At 33.8% G+C, this 18,315-nt stretch overlaps 1 long non-coding RNA gene across 1 annotated transcript in view; it reads right to left on the bottom strand.

The window, feature by feature from the left end:
* Window positions 1–1,346: 1,346 nt before the first annotated feature.
* LOC129220444 (uncharacterized) overlaps window positions 1,347–18,315 on the bottom strand; it is a 188,076-nt gene continuing 171,107 nt past the window's right edge. Inside the window, exon 3 of the long non-coding RNA XR_008580467.1 lies at window positions 1,347–1,736. This is a non-coding gene — a long non-coding RNA (uncharacterized LOC129220444). The remainder of the gene's footprint in view (window positions 1,737–18,315) is intronic.

Raw genomic sequence — 18,315 nt, 5'->3', positions numbered from 1 at the left:
CAGATGAACTACGAGCCACAATTTCGTTATTTTTGACTTCTGCATTCATATTTTAATAGGGTTATTGCATCTTGTGGCAGAAAATAACTTCTTGGGTGATTTTAATCCGAAATTAAGAAACAATAATCTTCAAAACCATTTTAAAATGATTCATGAATCTCGCTCAAAATTGGCTTGCCACTCGGGTAACTTTAAGTTATGTGAAAAATGTAAGGATGAATAAATTATTTAAATTAAAGTGTTATAGACGCCTATTATGTTTATTTAAATTTCCCATTTTTGTTCTGTTGCATCGCAAGTTTTCTTTATTAGGGACGCGTCGTTCATGACCGAACGGGTTCTAAATGACAGACTTTTTAAAATGAACAGTGCAATACGATCTCCTAAAAATCAACAACCATCCTTTTGAACGATGATATTTATTTTATTATACTCTCCCTCTCTCCTCTTATTTCTTTATTTATTTCACTTTTGATATTACTTTCATTTTTTACACATTCAAAGTCATTTTTTGTTTTATTTAGACTCGTGACCGTACTACACTTGGAGTACGATATTTTGATTTAGAATTTATGCACCATTTCATGTAAGCCCATGTTTTGTTCTTTTCTTTTTGCAGCATTGAAAATGTTTTAGGGCACGGTATTCGGCTTTTTTTTTTTTTTTTTTTTTTTTTTAAGATCAATGGAGTTGTTTCCTTCAGTCAAAAGTAGTACTTTTTGTCACTGAAATAGACAGAATAAGCAAAAAAAAAAAAAAAAAAAAAAAAAAAAAAAAAAAAAAAAAAACATGGACTCTGAAAATATTTTAATTTTCCCAACAGTTATTTTTTAATTAATTTTTTAAAATGTCCGATTCTTCAAACAAGGTCAGATTCTATGTTTTTAAGCATGCTCTTTCACTTTCAGAAAAAAATACTTTTAAAATTTTGGAAACGACCTCATTATGCTAATTTTCTGTCGTCACGTCAATTTATTATTTTTTTTTATAAAATAAACTTTACTAATTTAAATTTGCACCAAGCTGGAATTAAACTGCGACTTTTGGAACGGAGAACAGGCATCTTACGACTCTATCACCGAGACACATTCCTAATATCTTACGAAATAAAGTACAATTGCTTTATACATCGAAACCTTAATAAAATAATTTTCTGATTAAATTGTTATCGGCATATTTTCAAAAAAAAAAAACACCGATCCTCTTATGAACGGATCATTAAAAAGAACGACATGACTCATCTCTATAATTTATTACATTGCATAAACTATTATATGTTGACAGAGTGGATGTATTATATATGTAGGTAAAAAAAAGAAAACCATCAATATTTACAGGATTTTTTTAAATATTTATTTTGGAAGTAAAAATGTGGGAAACAATTTTCAATAATTAAACTAAAAAATATAGTACTTTTCACAGAAGCATACTGCTATGCATGTAAAATTGATAAAGAATCGGAAACAACATAGATAACATCTTTAGCATCTTCTTTCATCATCATCTTCTACGTCCAAAACATCAACAGTGCTACTGCGAATTTCTGCCAGGTTATCACACTCCAAAAGTGATTTAGATGCCCTCTCTTCTTAAAATGCTGTAGACATAGATGCATGGTTATCTACATCCAAGTCGGAGAGTTCGTTTCCTTATTTAAACCTTCTGACTGATACCTCAGGTAGCGCATCACCTTTTATTTCTCTTCTGTTTTCTCCCTCCTCTTTGGACACAAAAAACTGAAATAAATGAAAAAGAAATGTTACTACATATTCTATCATATTTTAACATTCATCTTTCAGGGGTGCCTACCCCCGCCCGACGAGAAAATTATTTAAATTCATTTTAATAATAATGATATAGTTGGAAACTAAATTGTACGAATCATTTGGGACAAGGTTGGCAAGGTTTTGGACACTGGTAAAAACGACGGTGAAAACCCGGGTTTTTACCATCTGTCCAAAACCCTTGTATCCAAAACTGTCCGAAAGTGTGAAAAACTATGTTTTTTTTAGAGAAATTGTATTTTATGAGAAAACATCAAAAATAGAATAAAATGTATCAAAGTAATGTTTTATATTGAACATTTATTCAATGTGAACATTCAACTTGTTTATGCAGCTGATTTTAATATAGTTACATAGAAGCTGAATTCTAGATTAAAATTTCAATTTGTATGCATGAGTTTAATTTTTTTTTTTTTTTGGATAATGGTAATAAAATTTCCCTACGTTTATGCATGTGCATCTAAATGTAGCACATTTAATAACATTCCTTTGGGTTATAAATGAAACAAATTAGTAGTCTCGATAGTGTTGTGAATTCCTTTTTATGTAATTAATAGTAAAATATGTTTTAAATGAACATTTTGACGAAAACTATTATCAAATACTCATTAATTAAACCTTATTAATATATATTTATACATTACGAATATTGCCGTAAATATGTATTGATTAGATTACATCCCTTTAGCTTTAACTTACTTTTGGACACTTTTGGAGGGTAAAAACCACCTGTCCTGTCCTAAACCAGTTTCGAACAGTCCAAACCCAACCCTGGTCTGGAACCACGGTAAACGTTCATAAAATCGAGACTTCAATGAAAGCGAAAAGCATTGTTTCAATAAAAAACATTTTGGAACTGGAAAGCTGTTCGTAAAGTCGTGAGTGTTCGAAAATTATAGGTTCGTAAAATCGGATGTCAACTACAATTGCATTAATTTTAAAAAATGAGCAACAAAGGTTGTTATTTTCTCTAGAAATTCTTTAGGGTGTTCATACTACCAGACATTTTTTAAACAATGACAATTGCTATTCATCCTCACTTGATCGTTTTTGATGTTCCATTGATTTTTCAGACTACCATGACGACGAGAATAAGTCATGCTCGTTGCTTTTAATATTTATTTAAAAATAATATATTTTCGTCGTTGTGGTTACAAATTGTTCGCGTTCACACAAGGCTTAATTCAAGCAGATTCAGATTTTGCATACATTTTTTTAAAAACTCTCACTTTTAATGTAAAATCACGCTTTTTTTTCGGGAAAAACATTAGTTAAACTTAATCTAATTACAAAATTTCCAGATTGTTAACTCCCATCATTTAAGATTGATAAGGAAAAAAAAACATCATAAAAGAAAAACACTGTAAATATAATCTTTGTGATGTAAGTGTACGGCTGCAAATTGGCCATAAATACTATATTTTTATTACCGCGTCATAATTACCATTTCTTTATGAATGTCAGGGGTTGGATGCTGAATGTTTTTTTTTTCCTTTCGAACAATGACGAAGTGCTATTTATCCTCAATTGTCCGTTTTGATGTTCCTATGATTTTTCAGATTACCATGTCGATGGGAATAAGCCTAGCTCGTTGTTTTTTCCCCTTACTTTTATCCCCCCCCTTCTTTTTTTTAGAACATCGAAGTGTACCGATGAAATCGTGTTTTTCATTATTATAAGATTATTTATGATCATGAAAGTCTACCAGTATGCGGTTTGAGTTATTTCAAATATGTAAATATAATTTACAATAAAGTCAATAAAAAAAAAAAAAAAAAAAAAAAAAAAAAAAAAAAAAACAAAAAACTAGCTAAAAGTTACAAAATGACGCATTTTCATGACTAGTACAGCTTCTGCAGTTCATTCACTTTTATTTAAAGACAGCTGTTTAGTAATTTGTGTAAGTATAATTATTACTTTGAAATGACTTCAACTAATGATAGGAATTAAATAACTCTTTGAATGATGAATTGATGATATGAATCAAAATGTTGTAGCTTTTTCTCAAAGCACTTATTAGTGAATAATCAATTTGTTCCGATCGGTTAAATAAAAATCTTATGCTAACCGAAAATCATAAATCATAACAGCAGACGATTTTGTCAAGTGCGTTGATTAAATGATTTCAGCGCCGCCTATGGGTGAAAAAAAAGGAACTGTTTCGGTTTCCACGGTGACGTCAGGGCACCTGTCGAAAACGCACGTTTTGCGTTTTGTGGTTCAGAAGGTGAAGTTAAAATCACCCCTAGTTGTAGTTCCGATGAGAATTCTACCGAAGAAGGGTGAATAACGTTTCAAAGAATGCGCCTTTTTTTTTCCTTCTCTTTTCTCCCCTTTAAAGAAGTTTTCGTTTCTTTAATTCTTTTTTTTTTCTTTCGTTTTTCTTTGTAAGACTCAAAAATTATATTTTTCTTTGGAAATTTACAAGGGTATTTGAGTAACTTGAGCCTTTTCACAATTTTAATACGTGTTGCGTCTGTCTTAGCACTTTTGAATGTATGGCTCGAAATACTTGCAACCGTTTTACTATTTTATACCTAACCTAAAAATGAACTTTACTACATTGCGGTTTTTGGTAATAAAAGATTTGTTGATGTTGAAAATTTGCTTTGAAAGCAAATTTTAAAGACATAAAATTCCCTTCAATCTAATCACAAAACACCCTTCCTGAAACCTTCCTCTTTTCAAAATTTCAAACGGTTGGTTGAAAATTAATTTTTAAATTTGATTTCATGTCAGACCAGAAAATTTTTGAGAAGAAAAGTCATTGAATGGAAAAACAAGGGCAGATAAACGGCAGTATCTGCTGAAATGAGTTTTTGAGATAGTTGAAGAAACGCGTTTTGGATTCAAAACCAACAAAAGAAAATGCTGGAGTTCTTTTTTTCCAGCTTTTCTTTCAGCAGAAACCAAATAAGCAAGCTTGTAGAATAAGACTGACGTACAATAGATGACAAAGGCAAAAATGCAAAGGAAAAAAAAAAAGAAAAAAAATGCAGTTACTGCCTTTTTTCTGCACACGACAATATACTCTTTATTCAACAGTGACTAAAATAATCATTATGTGGAAGTCATGCGGCGATGACCAGTCACTTAACGATCACTGTTGTGTGAGCGTGATGGTCACTGTAAACTTATCAACCGGATACAGAAACTGACGAATGTCAATCGTTGTGATGCCACAAAGAGACTTTATAATTTCACAAAGTGACCGGTCACAAAGTTGTTACAGCGACGTCTCACTGAAGTCACGTGAAACATGTTAGAAATTTGTCGCGTCACACAAAATTTGCCGAATAAGAAAGTTTTTGGAACGTCACAGTGACCTCCAGTCGGGGCTTCCCTGATCACAATTCCGTGACTTCTCATAAGATTTCATGACTGTGATTATCGTGACTCCCAGTGCCGTTCATATAACTTTAATGATGTTAACATGTTGTGCTATCAGGGTATCGGGGATGCAAATAAGAAACTTGAATTGTTTTACACATACATACAACATACCTAGGATGAGCGATTTTTTGCTTAAATGAGGTTTAAGTGCTTAAAAAATAATTAATTAAAATGTAACTTTCAGTCTGAACATGTTTTGCAGCAAAAGAATACCATTTCTGTCAGTGACGGACTTACAAGCTGAAAGGCCAGTCCCTGTGCAATTTTGGGGGCTCCTATGTAATTATATCACAGAACAGGGTCAAAGAATTAACAAAGGTTAAACCCCACACAATTTCGACATGGCAAATCCGCCACTGATTTCTATCGTTCTTATCGCCACTTGATTAGAATTCAACTAATTTTTGAAACAGTCGTTTTTTTTTTTAAAAGTCAAACTGCTCATAGTTGATGTTGCTTAAAACGCACGTAATCGAAAGCAATATAATTGCTTGCTACATTGCGTAATTGCAGATTTTAAGCAACAATTTCGGAGAAACAAAACATAACCCATTAGCCACTTCAAGAAAATAACGCTTTTAAGCACACCCCATCTCCCCTTCAATCCCCCCTCCCCCCAATAAGCGGCAATGGGCTTTTTAACTGAATGTGTCAACTACAATTATCATCACGACTCACTCCAAAGCGGCCTTCAATCGAAGGCCAGAATCCAAAATAAATACGAAACTTCACTGCAGCTTATTCATCTGACAGGGAACAAAAGCCTCTCTAAAATGTTCGAAACACGGAGATAACGTTTCTTTTGAGAAGATACACTGGCTGAATTCAAGAAACATGAGTTTTTTTTTCTTTTAATTTTTTTTTTCGTAGAAGCTTACACATCCTTGTGATAGCTGTGTGAGAAGTGTTCTTTAAAAGCTTAATTGCACTTACGTTTATGGTCATTAGGAAGTTTTTATTTCGCTAAGTTCTATTGAAAAGTTTTCATAGTAGTAAATGATGTGGTACTTAACACTGAAGATGGCAGTCATCTGGTGGCAAAGAGCGGATCAGGGATAGTTTTTATTCAAAGGAAAATTGAATCCGATGAAATATTGACAATCATTTCATGCGTTAAAATATGAAGAAGAGAAAAATCTCATTGAATTTTGGAATAAAAATTCGCGATAAAAGCAATGCGACCTCGATTTATAACATTGTTTTTTTAAGCAATCACGATTGCTTATTGCTTTCACTTGACTGTTTTTGGCGTGCTATCATTTTATTTTCCCACCGCCACCCTCCGCACCATCACCATCGGCCGGCTCCTCACGATGCTGCTCCTATAGCGAAAGCCGTCTCCAGGTTGCATCCATGTCCTACACACACGCACACATACACACACATACATACACACACACACATACACACACACGCACACATACACACACACGCACACACACACATACACACACACACCTACACACATACACACACGCATACATACGGACACCTACACATACAGAGACACATACACAGAACTACCCACATCCCACACACTCATGCCTGCACACAGACACAAACACATATACCTACACACACATACACATACTCCCTCACACACATTCATACACACAACTACTCACACACTTATTCCAGCACACAGACACAAACACACATCCCTACATACACACTCTCCACATACAAACACACACTCCTACATACACACACTCGTGATTGCGAAAAACGTAATTTGAATTCAAGATGTCAAAATTCAAATTAATTTTTTTTTTAAATGTCAGTTCAACTAACGAGAATTTTATAAAATCTAATCTCAATTAAGGCTGTGAGAAGCAAAGGGATGTAAGTGGCAAAATTAAAAATTCGGAGATAACCAGTACATATGGTAAATGAACTTCTCTTCTGTCTTGGGGCAAGAGATAGTACTGGTAGCTTTGGGTAGGTGTTGCTATGCAGCATGATTTAGATAAACTTTTCAATGAAAGTTTTTTAAACGGACTTTTAAACGTGTTTTACTCAAAACTTGAAAATGCCCATTTGCATCCCTTTGCTTCTCACTGCCCCAACTGTACAATTTCGTCTGACTTTCAGGATGACCATTATTCTGAAACTGGAAATACCATCGACATACGTTTCCGAAAACATGAAAATTCTCTTTCTTAGAAATGAAACGCCTGAAGTAAAATAGATCAAAGCTTCACTATTTTAAAATCAACAGCAAATATACTTTCGATTTTTTAAACCAATTTGTTTCTTCTATTCCACTTCTTTGAAATGTTAAAATAAAACTTTTATAACAAAGACTTAAACATATTTACGTAAAATATAAAATAATATTCGCTTCTTTACTCACATGTACTGGCAACGATATGGTTGATTGCAAGCGTAGAGCGCAATGTTTAATTCGCTTCAGAATTATCATAACCAAGAAACGCGGTGGACAGCAAGTGTAAACATTCAGCGCGCCAAAGTACATCACTTGTGACGTCATACAGACCCCGCCTTATTTGAAAAATGGGACATTTTAAAAAATTGATTAAAATAAAACGTTTTGAAAATAAAAGATTTTCCTCGCTCCATGTTATTTATTTTTGCTCATTCCATCAACTTCAGTGACTAAAAGTATAGTACTTTTGACTGATAGAAACAACCCCATTCGTTTTTTTTCTTATATCGAGGTATTAGAATTTTTAAATTCTTACTTTACAGTAATTTCTGAAGAAGTTCATTCTTTTATCAATTAAAACCTGTGAAAACGTAAAATAATCCTGCCGGAATATTGTTTTCCAAATTAATAATGAATTAAAAGTCCACACTAAATGCAAGCCGGTTGACGTTCTAGTACTGAAAAATTTAAGTGTTTTCCTGGGCACAAGGAAACTTAGCACCTGTACTTTGTACTTGTCTTTTTTTTTTGGGGGGGGGGGGGGAGGGGGCAGAATTTCTAATTGGTTATCATCCGTGCGAAAATTTACATATGTCAAACATTGCAAAATTTCTGACTGACATAAAAAGTTCCAAATAAAATTCAGACATGTGTCTCAAATAGTCACACCATACCAACAATATCGCCTGATCCACCCATAAAAATTGATTCGAGCAAAAAAAATCAGTACGATAACCTGATCTTCTCAGGTGTCATGCACCTTCTTCAAGGAGTAAAATCTTTAAAAAGGGATATGCCTCACATCTCATGTAGAAACTGAACAGGTCAAAATCGCGGCCCATTCAAAGCTCGCACAAAGCTCCACAAGTGCAGGATTGGCCCCCAGAAAGGAAGAAAAAATGTCCCCCAAATGCACCTGGCTTGCTGGAAAGGTGAACTCGGCTTATAGTTGCTTTTGTAGCATGGGAAAGTCCTTATTCTGGTGATGGAGAAGGACTGGATCGCAATACAAAAGGGGAGTCTTCTTTTTCTGTGCTACTCGAAGGAAAAGGCTACCGCTGTGCGCAAATATACATCTAGCTACCGGCAATCTGAAATTTTCAGAGTGGATTTAGGGTGTCAGTACAGTCATTCCGGGTAACTTAGAGACACAATTTCTCTATTTTGATAACTTTACTGTGCTTCTAACTGTAAAATGGAAGGAAGATACACTCCTAAACTAAAGTATAGTTATCCAAAATTAGAAACAATATTCTGCTATTTTGGGTAACTCTGAACCACGCTCGAAATGGGACAAAAAGTAAATAATTTTAATAAAAATATATTTTAAAGCAGAAGAATAACCTTTTCAAACGCTTAAAAACTAACACTTCATACTTTACAACAACAAAAGGAAGGCGTGTACAGGGAAGGATAAAAGCCCCCCCCCCCCTCCTTGATGGACCTTGCACCGGCCATCTTTCCGAATTGAAGTCCTAAAACGCAAATGTTGGCCATTTTTGATGACGTTAAGGAAAGGGTCTTTAACGATGATAGGAGGCCTTTTCCCGAGCATTTTTTGAAATTTTATTCTTAAAGTGACGATTGTAAACATCTCAGGTAGTGTCAGGGGAAAAAAATGGATACACTGCTTTTCCGCCAGTAATTTTTCGAAACTGATGTTCCAACAAGAGCAATTTTAGACTACCTTCGACTATGTTGGGGGGGGGGGGGGGGCTTTTCGTAGCCTTCCAACGGAATTATGACGAAATTAAAGCACTAAAACGCAGTTTTAGAAACCTCTTTCAGTAAAAAAGGAAAGGAATAGGTCCAGGGACCTCTTTGACTAAATTCCTATATTTTAGTTGTTTCAGAAAAAAAAAGCTATGGCACACGCAAGTAGCAAGTGCAGAAAAGGCAAATTTGTTCGTTCAGAGAAGCATTCAACGCACACTGGCCTTTCTCTATCAACAGAGGTCGAAGACGGACATCGAGATACTTTTGAATAGTTCCAATGTTAGAAATGAAGGACAAAATAACGACATCAAAAATGTTTAGACCCATTCCGAAGGCAATATTATTTGGTTCTCAATTGAAAATCGATGCTTGGATTTAATGGCGAAGCACGAACAATCTATGAGTGCAATTTGCCTTTCTACTCGAACATTAGTCGATAGTAACTAAACGCTTTACAGAGCAGGATTTATTTATTTTTTGACATATAAGACGACGCTAAAAAGGTTTAGACACTTGCTTGAAGAACAAGGTCATTTGATTCGCATTTCAAATTGATTTTGTAATAGAGGAGAATGAACATCATGTGTGTAGAAATGTTTATTTTCGTCTTTTTACATGCACATAAAATCGAGGGTGTCGAAAGACTTGGAAAAACCAACTCCAGAGTAAAAATAGGAAAACAAAGAAACTTAAAAAAAACAAAAACGAAACACTCCATCGTATTTAAAGAATAACTAGGGGCATATGAAATGTGTCAAATTTTCGGAAAACAAAAAGCACTCTATAAATTTCCATTATTAAAATTATGTTAAAAAGTCGTTTTAATATTAAAATAGGCAGACGAGCAGCGAGGGAACTGAGTCAACCCGAAGAATCCTTGATTTAAGTATATAGAAAATGATAGCGTGATATGTGAAAAAATGTTACTGTAATGTCAAACAATGACCCCCCCCCCCCCCCCCCCTCTTGCTAGAGAATAAATTCTGGTTACGCCACACAGTGGAGTATTTGACTGAAAATACTGGCCAAAACTAGTTTGAAATTTTCACTCTTCTGAAGGCGACACCCTTGTGTGCGTTTGTGCGCTGTACGGCGAAGCTATCCCATTTATAGACACGAAACTTGGTATACAAGTTGTCTGAAATGTCTGATGTTACAATTTGAAACTCGATTTTTAAAATTTGAATTAGAAAATGAAATGTTTAATATTTTATCCACGGTTTAGACTTTTTCATGTTTACGACCGTAAAAACGATCCTAGTAAACGTAGAAAAAAATCCAATGCATCACTAGATAGGAAAAATAATTTTCTTCAAGATTATGGTTTGTTTGAAGTTCTAACGTAATTAACCGAATTTCTAAGAATTTACAAAGGGAGGTCACTTTTTCGACTTTTTTCAATTATTCAATCAATGTAAACTAAAATTCTTGCATCCAATATGCTAATAATGTTATGGCTCTGAAACTTTTTAAGGAAATAATATAAACACCTTACCTTCATTTACAGCGAAAACGGTGAAGTTATGTTCTTTCACTGATTTATAATGATTTTTTTTTCAATGAGTTGAAATAAAAATTTTCAATAATTTTCACTCGATCCGAAATGGATGCCACGGTTGGCTCTTTGCCAATAATGCTTAGGCAAGTGATAAGTAAACATGTTTGATGCGAATGGCTGTTTTCCTTTGAAGGTATGTAATTAAGTGCACTGTTCGAGGGGGGAAAAAAAGCAAAAAGCGGTTAAAAAATCCTAGTACTCTGTACAAAACACTAATTTGAAACCAAAAAAATAATCAATTTTATTCTTTTCGTTTTGTTTCAATCATTAAAACCCTGAGTTAATCATGCACAAAAAGAATTAAAGACAAGGGTTTCGGGGTTACAAAGAACCTTTTTTCTATTGAAAAAATAAATAAATAAATGAACTAGGATATTATAACTGTAAAAATACTCGAAAATGGATATTCAAAAGCTCTTTGTTTTTGAATTGTATATATTGTACTCGTACCTTGGGTCGATCCTTAGTTTTACATCGCGTGATGTGTCCCGCTAAAAATTGTACGAACAAACTTGGAACTAAAATTTTATATAACTTTAATTCCACAATAAGTAGGTAAAATGTCTTAAATATGGATAGCTCGCTAGCGTGGGAACGTTAGGAGACAATTACAATTGTCTCCTAACGCTAGCAAGTAGGGGGGGGGGGTATTTTCCCCCTTTTGCTACGTATAAGGGGGAAAAGACCCCGTCCCCCGGCACATTATTTGCAGCAATGATCTGAAAAAAATAAATATTTATTTATCTTATCTAAAATCTATCTCAATTTTAAGGAAGAGCAAATTTTCTTAGCAAGATCACAAAATAATTTATTAACTCATTAACGTACATGAGAAAATTAACATCACTGAACGCAAACACATATTTTAGGGGTGCAATGAATCTCTTTAGCGATGCATAAAGGTAAGCGTTTTCGAAATTAATTTGATGATTCTCATTCCATAACTTACATCTTTACACATTGATGAAGCGGTTTCTCGTAACCCTGAAACTCGTGTCTGAAATTTTATTGTTGTTTGTGCGCTCAAATATATCGATCTTTTCATTCAGTAGTACTTATGATAACTATTTTACAAATTTATTAAATCTTTGTAGGTAAATTCAGTTTAAAATCATGACTTGTCACAAAAAGATCGGATTATGCACTTTTTTTTAAAAAAATCATATAAAAAAAGGGCAGTTGTAGGCGGAAGATTTTTTTGCTGAAATTAGCACTAGAGGCTTTACCAAATACGATGCAACATTCAAAACAGCCCGACCAAGCCCGACACCCATTTAAAAAGCTTTCTCTAGTTATAAATTAAAGCGAAAAACCTTTAAAAATCTCATGTACCAAGTTTTCTTTATTTTTTTCACAAAAAGAAAATAAAAATATTTACTTTGATTTATTATTAGCACTAAGCCCTGACATTTCTTTATACCGTAAAATTGGTTTGGTTCAATTCCATTCATTTAGAAAGCCACAAAAAAATCTACATTGAAACGTAATAATTAAGCTGAAACGTAACAAAAAAGCGAAAATTCTTATAGAAATCTCATCTTTCACCGAGGCTATGAGCAATCGTATGTGACTCAAGTTTCCAAAACAGGTGCTGATCGATGCACCAGTTAGTCAACTATCATGGAATAAATTTTCATAAAAATCGGGTAAATTTTTAATTTTGGACTTTTGGCCAGGATTTTCAGTCAAATACTCCACTGTGCGCCAGTGAGAAAAAACATATAACAAGTGTTCTGACAGTTTAGCACCCCCCCCCATGCGATGGCGCGTGACCAGGCCCGACGAGAGGCCATGTCAGCCTAGTCGGGAACTAGGGGTCCGGGCCATGAGGGGGGGGGGGGAAGTGGCGACACTAACGCAAAAAAAAGAGAGAGAAAAAAGAAAGAAAGAAAGAAAAACCGAGGAAAAAGTCCGAATAAGAAAAAACGTAAATATTAAGTAAAACTTACTTTTTTGGTATTTATATTGTTGTTGCACTTAAAACAGAGGTTATTGTTTTCTCGTAAGCAGCTGCGTTTTTTTTCTTTTTTCACACCTTTTTTCTTTTATCCCTTTTCGTTTCTTTTCCCACCTTTTTTTCTTCTTTCCCCTTTCCTTTTCCTTTTTTTTGGGGGGGGGGGGCGGGAGGAGCCCGGGGACATATTACTGACAAGGACCTTCGCACGACCCTCAAATGCTACGGAGAACCCCTCACAAAATGAGCTTAAATATCCTCTCAAATCGCCCCCCCCCCCTAAAAATTTCAACGGCAGAGTCTGCGTGCGACATGGACTCTCCCTTCGTGGACACCCCCTGGTTAATCGCTCACTTTTTATGCTCTTGAATTAGTTTCACATTTTGAAGCATATTTTCGAATACATGAATGATGCTCCATGTAAAAAATTCAATTGATGTACATATTACTTAATTACACATCTTACTATCAGGCGAATTTCTCCTCTGTACTTGTTTTGGAAATAAGGAAATGGAGAGGTCATTTCATGATTACGTACTTATTTTTTTTAAAGGCAGCGTTACATTTTGAAATCACAGCTCTAATGAATACGGCCATTCAAGAAGAATAAAATGATTGTGATCTATTTCAGATACGTCTCATTAAATTCTGCATCTGTAGAAAACTTGGCGAAATCTTCGCAGGATCTGATTAAAAAGAGGCTCAAATGTCGTCTTCAAAAAATAAATGGATCTTATTCATTCTGATATTAAAATTCATTCAAAATTAAAAAAAAAATCTATTCGAGTGGGATGTTTTCTTATCGTTGCATAGAAATAGACAAATTTTCTTCTTTCAAAAAAGTTGTGACTGAGAGGCTAATGAAAAGTGATTTACGGTTTCGGGGGGGGGGGGGGGAGATCTTTAAATGTCTGTGGAAATATATAAATGTCGAATAAATGCAGCTCCGCTCAGGCATTCTATTTTGTTCATTTTCTCACATAGAATTTTTTTTTCTATTGTTTTCGATGCTTTGCTTGGCTTTTAACTATTTTTTTACTTTTAAATACAAAACAATTTTATCAATAAAGCATTGGTATTTACATCTTAAATAGTTTTATACAATGTCATTATTATACCAAAAACTCTGTGCTGAAACATGAATAAATTAGCACAAACTAACAAAAGGAATTTTCGTTTTTCCTCGAAACGATTGCAATTTAAATTATTTTAAGCAAACGATTTTTACCAAAATTTTCGTCACTTTTTTTATTACCTTTTTGGGGTGAAAATAGGTATAAATATTTGTTCGTAATTGACGATTTATTTTAAGCATAAAAGTGTTTTATACATAAATTAAAACGTTACTAGGAATGAAAAGCCTTATTCAAATAGCATGCTTATTTTTATGGCTCTGTTTTGTAGTAATTTTTGCCCCAAGAAAATCTTACGATTATATTATTTCTAATTTCTGACCTGAAGTTAAGTTTAATTGTTTCATTTAGTTAAAATTTTACAATTGAAATCTGGCAACACCAGCGTACTTAATTTTTACGAAGATCGCTCATCGAGCTGTGTTTTCTCCGCTAAGTTTTGAGATAAAATATTATTACATTTAACTTTTCATTACACTAATGTAGATTTCTTGAGGCTTTTTTCTAATAAATAAAATGTTGAATACGCTTTTTAGATTTTATGTGGATAAGATATATTTTCATTTTGCGCTCTTATTTCGTTTTTTAATTAAATTCTTTTCTCAACGGGAGGAGGGGAAGGTGTATCCATTTTCGTTTTGTCGTGTAATTAATGCTGTTTTTAATTAAATTATCTTTACCACTCTGGGCAGGGGGGTGGGGGAAGCAGGAATTTCGTTTCGTAGTAAATGTGCACTTTCTTCAGTTTTTTTTTTTTTTTAATTGTTGTCCTTCAAATTTGCCAATTTGTTTATTTATTAAGTTTTTTAAAAGTTGTATACGCACTTTACACATTTTACAATGGAGAGGGTGGGGAGAGATAGGTTTTCATTTATTCAAGGGACTTTCTTTAAATTTTTGTATGGGCATCGCATTACGGGTACAGCTAGTATAAAATATCTTTAATTAAATCACGACTTAAAATAATTAAAGATTGGACATTCTAAAAAAAAAAAAAATGCTGCTTTTAAGAATTATTCCTTCATATTTCTTAGTACTTTAACAAAACTTATTTCTTTTCAGTTTTTAACTAAAATGTCTACACATGAAATGTGATAAGCTCGCTCCATGAAAAATGAATAATACCTTTATGCTAAGATTCCTAGTTAAACAACCTTACAAAGGCATACATTCACAAAAATTTGCAGACGTACGGAAAAAAACAAACTTGTCGAATGTCTGCAATTTTTGCAGATGTAAAGACATCCTACATAGAAGGAGAGAAAAGAAGTCATTTCCTACAGAAGCTCACATCCTTTGCATTAAAAAAGGGGTTCCTAGTAACACCCAAAACATGTTTCTGCAAATTTCTATATTTATAACGTTTTTCATTTATCTTTTAGAGCTAGTTCATATATTTAATTTTATCAATATTCTGCACTCCTAAAATCTATGTTCCCGTAATCTAACTGACAGTTTGGGCTGCCTGGTGCTGAACTGATTACACTCATCAATTCACCCTTTCGCAGCAATGATTCTGAAACGAATACAATTCGACAGCTGGGGGAAAGAGCAAAAAAAGAAAAAAAGAAAGAAAGAAAAAAAGAAACAAATTCCAACTCCCTTTTCTTGTTGTCCGCCGCCAATGGAAATTTAAATCCCACATGGCCACTCTAGCTTTTCCCTCAACATTTCATGCACTACCCTGGGGCAAAAACCTGGCAACGAATGAATACCGTTCATCCTTTTAGTTTCCCCCCATCCTGGTTGCTAGGCAACGGCACGTGTTCATTTCTTCCATGTGGTCTAGTTAGTCCCCTCTTCTCCCTCCCCAAAACTTTCAATAAAATGTAAACACGGGTGAATGTTTTGGTTTATTATTGCAAGATGGATATTTGCAACATCTTCCATGGAAGAACTTTGCTTCTCTCCCCCTTCTGTTTTTCTGCGCGTATTAAATGAAAGTGGTGGACAAATATTTGTTTTAGCCTTGGATTGTTGAACTTAGAACCGAGTTGTTTTTATATAGGAGATGTCGAATTATTACTGTCCTAAAAGATGTCAAATTTGTCCCAGTTATCGATTTCTTCGTATTTGTTAGTAGTTTACACTTTAATTCCTTTTAAATAAATTTATTTCACAATTTTACCTTTTTTTTAAAAACTGAATTTAGTGACAAAAAATCGTACGGGAAATAAAATTTCGACACCAATTATTACATTCTTTCTAGTTATTATTGCAAGTTAACAGAGGAGAAGGAGGGGGGGGGGGAGTATCATAGCGCAGACTGCGCCATTAAAATTTTTAGGAGGGGGGGGGGGGGGGTTTTGAGCAATATTTAGAAGTCTTTGCAATATTTAGGGGGGATGCGCCCTTACTCTTGGGGGGTGGGGGTTTAGTTTTCTGCCGAAACAGTACAGTAGTATTCTTCGGAAGCTGAAAAGTCAATAGCTGCTCTTTTAGTAAGGGGGGGGGGACGATGACGACAAAAACCAAGTTTTTTTAGCGGCAGCAAAAATAATAATAATAAAAGTACAAAATTTTGCTTCAGCTGGTTTTGAGAGCATATGAGTAGTAATTGTAAATCTATGAGTGGTAATTGACGCAAATCTTACAACTTAAATTACGTTTAAGAGTTTAATGAATTATTTACGTAATAATTTCCCCCAAAGAAACACTTAGACATGAATTAGACTTACATTATTTACCCCAAAGTATTTTGAGTAATAATTTCACTTGGTAATATTTTCATTGAGTAAGTATGGCTTATCTAAGTAAAACAATTGATTTACTAATATCTAAACAATGAATACATGAACTAAAAGTTACTGCTTGTGCTAAATAATGTTTCGTAAACAGATATACAAAGTAAAACAAATAAATATGATCTAAAAATTTCGATATTTCTGCTTTTTACTTCCTTTTACAAAAAAGGAAGTATTGTATTCGCGAAAAATTTTTCACTCAAAAAAACGACCTTAATTTCCATTTTGCTAACCTTCGAATGAATGTTGAGTTTTTTTTTCGACCCGACCACACGTGCATACACACCTAAGAACGTATGGACTCCCAAAATATCCATTTTGACAATTCCCGAATTAATTACAAAGAGTTTTCTCGTGACGTCTGTATTTACGTATGTACGTCGCATAACTCAAGAGCGGTACGTCCTAGAAACAGGGTTCATACTCTATTTGGATGAAAAATTTCCATGACTTTTCCAAGACTTTTTCATGACTTCACAAAAACTTTCATGACCCTGTTAAATGAGGAGAATAGAACTATTTACTATCAAACTCGCTAATTTTTGAAATGGTCATTCAAAACTTCTATGTCAATGCTTCTACCTCATCAAAGCACTTACTTGTAATTGAAAAAAATATCAGTGTACACAGCAAAAACTAAGCTATTTTTATTTTTCTTCACTATATAAATTTAAGTAAAGTAAAAATACAGCAAATGCAATATACTGATGGAATGTCTAATAAATATTTAATAACTAGAACAAAATGATACAGAATGGGACACAAAACTTAAATGAGTCATTACTAGTTTCAACAAATATGCTTCAACAAAACATTGCCTTTTGGTGCCAACAGTGCATCTATTAATCTATTTAACTTGACATTGAACGTAACAGAGGTGCCACAGCTTCGCCCGCCATATGTTGGGTACTACTGTTTTAAAATACTTAGGATTCTCCTATTTCTGTATTCTATTACCTGATTAATTAGTTTCTAAAACCTTCAGCAAACTAAGATAAACCCTGATAAATTTGATAATCAAGATTTTAGAAGTAGTTGAAACGAATTCAGATGCAATAAAATTGAGATTTTTTGAGTGGGCATAAGAAATTAAGAATGTGCAAGTCTGCTACCACAGAATATAAAAAAAAAAAAAAGTGATGAAAATAAATAATGGTAAATTCAAATTTAATGATGTTGAAGCAGTAAAATCTCATTGCAAAAGAAGGCAGGCGGTTGCTGCTACAGTAGTGGGTGCAATGGGATTTAAGAATTTAGATTTGCTTTTAGGATAGTTAAATTTTCCAGTTTTAATATGCAACACTGTTATCTCATTCAAGATTTCAAATGTTTTTTTTAGCTACTGTTTTTTTCTCTGCCCAGGACATTTTTCCATGACTTTAAATAAATTTCCATGACCTTTAATAAAAATATTAATTTTCCATGACTTTTCCAGGTCTGAAATGTGTTAAATTTTTTTCCATGACTTTCCAGGATTTCCATGACCCGTACGAACCCTGTAGAAAGTTGAAATTTGGTACGGAGACTCCTAGTGGGGTCTAGTTGTGCACCTCCCTTTTTGGCTGCATTCGGGTGTTTCCAAAGGGTCTTTTACACCTATTTTTTTGGGGGGGGGGGGGGGTCATTGTTAATTTCGATGCAAACTCA

Source organism: Uloborus diversus, chromosome 4 (genome assembly GCF_026930045.1).
Source record: "Uloborus diversus isolate 005 chromosome 4, Udiv.v.3.1, whole genome shotgun sequence".
Classification (NCBI taxonomy): Eukaryota; Metazoa; Arthropoda; class Arachnida; order Araneae; family Uloboridae; genus Uloborus; species Uloborus diversus.
The sequence above is the reverse complement of the archived record's forward strand: the minus strand, read 5'-3'. Positions and strand labels throughout refer to the sequence as shown.